A 7632-nucleotide genomic window follows, 5' to 3' on the forward strand; every position below is an offset into this window, starting at 1 on the left:
TGGGCCTCGTTCTGCCTCCAAATGAACTCTGGTGCAGTTTGAAATATGACCAAAGAGGGTTTGTATACAGTAAGTACTGAACGTGTGTTGTTCAGCAGGTTTATAATCACTGATGGATTAAATCTACATTTATTCTTGTATATACAGCTAGAGAAGCTGAGGAAACCAGCAGATTTCTGCGTCTTTACTTGAAGGTGTGCTGCAGCGTGGGGATGAAGACGCCTCGCACCGTCAGTCCACACGACACGAAGAAGTCGGCATCCGTTGGCGAGTCCCGTGTGCTCTCTGTTCCCACGCGAACCCCCTCCGTCACCGGGTGGATGCGAGCCGCCGACGAACGCCGCTTATGCCAGAAAGTCCCCCGAGATGCCTTACTGCGGATCTGCCTGCAAGACAACGTGAAGGGAACAGCTCAAAGCAAACCTTCAGGCCTCATCTCAGAGGATGCTGTCGGCTCCGCCCGTCGCTGACGTCACAGCGTGTACCCGTTGATGTCGGCGATGTAGGCGTCGGTGACGGTGATGCGGTGCCGGCCCCTCTCCAGGCCGCCGGCGAGCCTCAGCGAGTACAGGCTGTGCTGCTTGATGATGTTCCTTACGGCGTTTTGCCACAGAACTTTCTTCCTCTGCAGGCTGTGGGCGGGGCTGATGTTTGCGCTGAAGGTGATGTCACTGGCCGGTCGCAACGACTCGCAGTCGGTATTTTCCAACGCGCAGTGGTTGTCTGCCATGGTTGCCTCCTTCTGATTCAAACTGAAGCCCTAAAGGCAAGAAGTTGGAGGTTTGAGTATTAAAGCTTTTTCAGATTCACAAACTCCTCGTTCAGTGATTCACGTTAGAAAAATCTTTGAGATTTAAGACGTTCAACAGATTCCTCACCGACGCTTCAGATTTAGCAGAATATTTGAGATCAAAACGTTGAAGCGTTGAGCTTCTTTGACGTGTTTATGTTCGCTTTTCTTTGCTTCATCTCGATTCAACATGGCTCCAGAGGGGTGTTTCACACTTTTTAAACTCGTATAATCCAAGTTAGTGGGGTCAGTTTGATGTTGGGATCAGGGGTACAGCTCTGGAATCTAACTTCTTAACCTTTTATCTGAGAATCGCTCTGTGGCGTTCCTCAGGGCTCAAGCCTGGGGCCCTTTGTTCTTCTACAATTACAAGTGTCCACGGATGACACCCAAACCAATCCTGTAACTTGGTCCCAATATTTTTTATCTATTTTCTAATCTGCTTCATCGTTACGTCTTCAGTTTCCTTCAGGTAAAAATGGTTAAGAACAACTCAAATCAACGTATTAGTTGGAAATTCTGACAATGAAAGTGTTGTTGTTACGTTAAACATTTGTAATATCCTCCTTTAATAAACACGAATATAAATGTATTGTTTTCTTTTATATTTTGTGTAAAACGCGCCTCATTCAACAACCGTCCATCTTTCTTCTCCCATAAAAAGTGCTGAAGAAGAAAAAGAAAACGTGACTTCTTCTTGAAAACCGACACGTTTTCCATGTTCTTCTTCAGCGTTTGAACCACAGCTTCGCTCCTGTCGTTCAGCAGAGGAAACACAGATAAAAAAGATAACTGTTTCTGTAAAAGTCTTGCTTTGCACTCTTGCACACAGAGTTAAAGCTGTCATCAGCAGCCTCTCACGGCTGGTTTATCCACTCGGACGGCTTTAACCTCACCTGCTGCCACGCTGGACTTTGGCGGCTGACCAAGCACTGCTGACACCATTGGCCTGTAGTACGTCCTTGGATAATTAAGTGGCTCTTCTTCTCATGCACAAATCTTTGAGTCAGTGAAACTCAGATAGAAATTAGGGCTGGGCAACAATTAACATGTTTAATCTAATTAATCACATGATTTCTCTGATTAATCACCATTAATCTCATTTGTACGCAGAATCCAAAAATGAATCCAAAAGTAGCGTATAGCCTTTAGCATTTAGCTTTATTTTAAATGTGCTGCCATATGAATGAAAGTGCCATAACATTTGTTGTGCAAACACACTTTTAACATCAGCATCTTTCTGTAGTTTTTATGTAGAAGCCTCGCTCCACTGTCTGTTTCCTTGAATGACTTGCTGCTATCAGTTGTGTGTTTTGCCTTTAAGTGATATTTTAGACTGGAACTACTACGCTGAGAAGACAATTCAACTTGGCAGTGTTTACAGATGACTTTGGTTCTGTCGACTCCGCCGTCTGGAAGAACTTTAACATGAAAATGGCCGAGTAAAAGTTCCGTACCCTTCTCCATGTTTGGTGGATCCGCCGATTACTTTCTTTTCCTGTTCCACAGCAGCAGACTTTTACAAAATAAAAGCCTGTGAGCAACAGACTTTTACAGAATAAAAGCCTGTGAGCAACAGACTTTTACAGAATAAAAGCCTGTGAGCAACAGACTTTTACAGAATAAAAGCCTGTGAGCAACAGACTTTTACAGAATAAAAGCCTGTGAGCAACAGACTTTTACAGAATAAAAGCCTGTGAGCAACAGACTTTTACAGAATAAAAGCCTGTGAGCAACAGACTTTTACAGAATAAAAGCCTGTGAGCGACAGACTTTTACAGAATAAAAGCCTGTGAGCAGCAGACTTTTACAATAATAAAAGCCTGTGAGCAACAGACTTTTACAAAATAAAAGCCTGTGAGCAACAGACTTTTACAGAATAAAAGCCTGTGAGCAACAGACTTTTACAGAATAAAAGCCTGTGAGCAGCAGACTTTTACAAAATAAAAGCCTGTGAGCAACAGACTTTTACAAAATAAAAGCCTGTGAGCAGCAGACTTTTACAGAATAAAAGCCTGTGAGCAACAGACTTTTACAAAATAAAAGCTTGTGAGCATCAGACTTTTACAAAATAAAAGCCTGTGAGCATCAGACTTTTACAAAATAAAAGCCTGTGAGCAACAGACTTTTACAATAATAAAAGCCAAAATAAAAACCCGGTTCCAGTCCCGCATCGGACGGCCCTGTGCTGCATGTTGTTCCCCCTCTCTCTGCCCCCTGCTTCCTGTCTCTCTGAACTTTCCATTAAAGGCACAAAAGCCCCCACCAAAAAAAAACCTGTATTACTGTGCGATAAACTATTTATCGACGTTAAATAATTAACGAGTTTACTCGCCCAGCCCTGATAAATTAAATGTTGTACGTACTTCTTGCAGAGATGGGTTCATACGCTGATCCTCACTGATTCATGTCATCATCCTCCTCCTTCTTCTTCTCCTTTTACTTGTTTAAATCATCTTTATCCGTTCAGTTGCACATCTTCAGCTTCATGTTCATCTCTTCAGTATAAAATTAACTTCTTTTAAAAGTGTTTCATGCTCATTCCGATCCGTCTCTGACTTCTGTGGATGGATGAGTTTACACTTAAAACCAGCCTCCAGTCTTCAAAACTGCAAAATAACACAGATAACTGTTCTAAAGGACATCTGCGATCTGTTTAAGTTACCTCCGAAGCAGACGAGGAATCGCAGCTCTCAGGTCATCGCAGCCGGTTTCCCAAACATCAAAGACTTGTAAGAGCAGAAGGAAATGCAGGCGAACACTGAGCGGACGGGCAGCAGCTTTGTGTAATGAGCTGATGTCCGATTGGGTTGTTAATCCCTTCAGGAACCCCTCAGATGGACAAAAGGCTGGTCATTAAGATTAACCCTGCGTTTGTTCCCTTCGGTTCGTGATGGGATTGGCTGATCTCCAATTAGGTTAGATTGTGCTTGTGTGTGCGTTCAGGAGGTTAACGTGTTGATGAAAACTTCACAGCCGGATGGAAACACGAGGATGAAACGTAATTATCTGATGGGGAAGGGAAATCCTGCTAACAGATACAGACTCACACTGGCGCCATCTGGTGGCAAAACTCCAGTTTTTGAAGGCTTGTTCACCATGTTCCACATCTGGTTGGTTCAAGTTTCAACTTTCTCTGTCGTTATGAAACACTTGACCTTTCAATTAAATTGAATTGAATTCAATTTTATTTATATAGCGCCAAATACAACAAATGTCATCTCAAGGCCCTTAGATAATGAAGTCCAATTCAAGCCAATTGGAATTCAATTCATTTTAATCATAATTATTCATAAAATAATCCAATTCGTTCATATAGAGCCAATTCAAAAACAATTCCCTAGCTAAGGAAACCAACAGATTGCACTGAAACTTTGTTTTTGGACCTTTGACCTGACCTATGAACCATCTGAGATGGAAGATAGATCCCAACAGAAGGCACATTAATGTTTTATGTTAGGTTTATGCATTTTGGCAGACACTTTTATCCAGGTAGGCAGGTAGGGTAACAGGGGTTTTGCCAAAGGACCCCTACTGGAGGTAGTACCTTTAAAGCAGAGGATATGAACCCAGGTCACCCACTATCCAGCCCCCCTATTTTATCCATGATGTGTTAGAAGCAGGAAAAAATGGCAAAGTTTAAGGATTTGAGAACTTTCAGAAGGACCAAACTGGACATCTCGGTAACTGCAGCTTTCGTGGGATGTTGCCATTCTTTAGAGGTCCAGGGGAGGAAAACTGGTGAGTCAACCAAGGCTCACTGGGTCGGACCAGCCTTCCCAACACATGTGCATCATCAGATGACATTTGCTGGTGATTTGGTGCTTTATAGATGGAAACTGATGCTTTGGACGATGTTCTGTAGGGAAACTCTGGGTCGGGCCATAAAGGAGGACGTCACTTTGACATGTTCCGCCCTCCTAAACGTTGCTGCTGAACAAATGCATCTTGGGTAGTTTGAGTATGAGTAGTAACCTCATGATGCATACCCAACATTTCGGAGAATCTAGTATGCATCCGGGAACTTAAAAAAGTTAAAGTTAGTAGGAGTAGTAGGAGAAGTAGGCAGTTTCGAACACAGCCCATGTCTCAATCCCATCTGTGGGATGGGCTGGAAAACCAAGTGGGACCCACAGAGGCCCCTCCTCACCCCTTTAGGAGTTAAAGGATGTGCTGCTGACAGCTCGGTGCCAGATACCACACCGGACCTTCAGAGGTATGGAAGAGTTCAGAGCCTCGACAGATCAGCGCGGCTTTGTTGGGAACTCAGTAACTGCTGGGTGGGCTTCAGATTAATCTGAGTTATTTAAAGAATCCAGTGATGTGTGATCAAGTGTAAAGATGATTGTTCATGTATGGACCATGTGACTAAGGCTGTGTTCGAACCCGCATACTTCTCCTACTACTCCTACTACTCATGCTAACTTTCTGAGTTAGTAAGCGAGTTTGAGTAAGCGAGAAGTTCCCAGATGCATACTAGATTCTCCGAAATGTTGGTTATGCATCATGCATCATCACTTCCTGTTTTCAAAACAAAAGCACCAATTGTATGGTAATGGCTTTCCCTATGATAAAAGGCAACGGGTATTTTATTTTGTAAAAATAACAGGAAGTGCGTTAGCTCACTGCAGCTAGCTTTAGTAGCGCCGAATTCGTGGGAACAAAATTGTAAACAGCCGGTATTTTGTCAGGTTTTCAACACGTTGGGGATCTAAACGACTACTTTCTCTCCTGAAAATGTTTCAAATGTTGCTAAAGTTTACCGAGTTTAGAGCTTAAGAGAAATCAGCTTCAGGCCGGCTGATTTCGGCTCGGGCAGGAGCGAGATGCATTGTGGGTAAACGCTCTGCATACTGTCTGATCGAATGAGATTGTAATATGCGGTATGTAGTATGGAAGTATGTAGTATGTAGTATGGAAGTATGCAGTATGTAGTATGTAGTATGGAAGTATGTAGTATGCAGTATGTAGTATGTATTATGGAAGTATGCAGTATGTAGTATGTAGTATGCAGTATGGAAGTATGTAGTATGTAGTATGCAGTATGCAGTATGTAGTATGGAAGTATGTAGTATGGAAGTATGCAGTATGCAGTATGTAGTATGTAGTATGGAAGTATGCAGTATGTAGTATGTAGTATGCAGTATGGAAGTATGTAGTATGTAGTATGTAGTATGCAGTATGCAGTATGGAAGTATGTAGTATGTAGTATGTAGTATGCAGTATGCAGTATGTAGTATGTAGTATGCAGTATGTAGTATGGAAGTATGCAGTATGCAGTATGTAGTATGCAGTATGTAGTATGGAAGTATGTAGTATGTAGTATGTAGTATGCAGTATGCAGTATGGAAGTATGTAGTATGTAGTATGTAGTATGCAGTATGCAGTATGTAGTATGGAAGTATGTAGTATGTAGTATGTAGTATGCAGTATGTAGTATGGAAGTATGTAGTATGTAGTATGTAGTATGCAGTATGCAGTATGCAGTATGGAAGTATGTAGTATGTAGTATGCAGTATGCAGTATGGAAGTATGTAGTATGTAGTATGTAGTATGCAGTATGCAGTATGTAGTATGGAAGTATGTAGTATGGAAGTATGCAGTATGTAGTATGGAAGTATGCAGTATGCAGTATGTAGTATGTAGTATGTAGTATGAAAGTATGTAGTATGTAGTATGCAGTATGTAGTATGGAAGTATGTAGTATGCAGTATGCAGTATGTAGTATGTAGTATGGAAGTATGTAGTATGCAGTATGTAGTATGGAAGTATGTAGTATGCAGTATGTAGTATGGAAGTATGCAGTATGTAGTATGTAGTATGCAGTATGGAAGTATGTAGTATGTAGTATGTAGTATGGAAGTATGCAGTATGGAAGTATGTAGTATGTAGTATGCAGTATGTAGTATGGAAGTATGTAGTATGGAAGTATGCAGTATGTAGTATGGAAGTATGTAGTATGCAGTATGCAGTATGTAGTATGCAGTATGGAAGTATGTAGTATGTAGTATGGAAGTATGCAGTATGTAGTATGTAGTATGTAGTATGCAGTATGTAGTATGCAGTATGTAGTATGGAAGTATGTAGTATGCAGTATGTAGTATGTAGTATGGAAGTATGCAGTATGTAGTATGTAGTATGCAGTATGTAGTATGGAAGTATGTAGTATGGAAGTATGCAGTATGTAGTATGGAAGTATGTAGTATGCAGTATGTAGTATGTTGTATGGAAGTATGTAGTATGTAGTATGGAAGTATGTAGTATGTAGTATGCAGTATGTAGTATGGAAGTATGTAGTATGCAGTATGTAGTATGTTGTATGGAAGTATGTAGTATGTAGTATGGAAGTATGCAGTATGTAGTATGTAGTATGCAGTATGTAGTATGCAGTATGTAGTATGGAAGTATGTAGTATGGAAGTATGCAGTATGTAGTATGAGGTATGTAGTATGCGGTATGTAGTATGGAAGTATGTAGTATGTAGTATGGAAGTATGTAGTATGCAGTATGGAAGTATGCAGTATGTAGTATGTAGTATGGAAGTATGTAGTATGCAGTATGTAGTATGGAAGTATGTAGTATGGAAGTATGTAGTATGCGGTATGTAGTATGGAAGTATGTAGTATGCAGTATGTAGTATGCAGTATGGAAGTATGCAGTATGGAAGTATGTAGTATGTAGTATGCAGTATGTAGTATGGAAGTATGTAGTATGGAAGTATGCAGTATGGAAGTATGCAGTATGTAGTATGGAAGTATGTAGTATGCAGTATGTAGTATGGAAGTATGCAGTATGTAGTATGTAGTATGGAAGTATGTAGTATGCAGTATGGAAGTATGCAG

Source organism: Odontesthes bonariensis, chromosome 11 (genome assembly GCF_027942865.1).
Source record: "Odontesthes bonariensis isolate fOdoBon6 chromosome 11, fOdoBon6.hap1, whole genome shotgun sequence".
Taxonomy (NCBI): Eukaryota; Metazoa; Chordata; class Actinopteri; order Atheriniformes; family Atherinopsidae; genus Odontesthes; species Odontesthes bonariensis.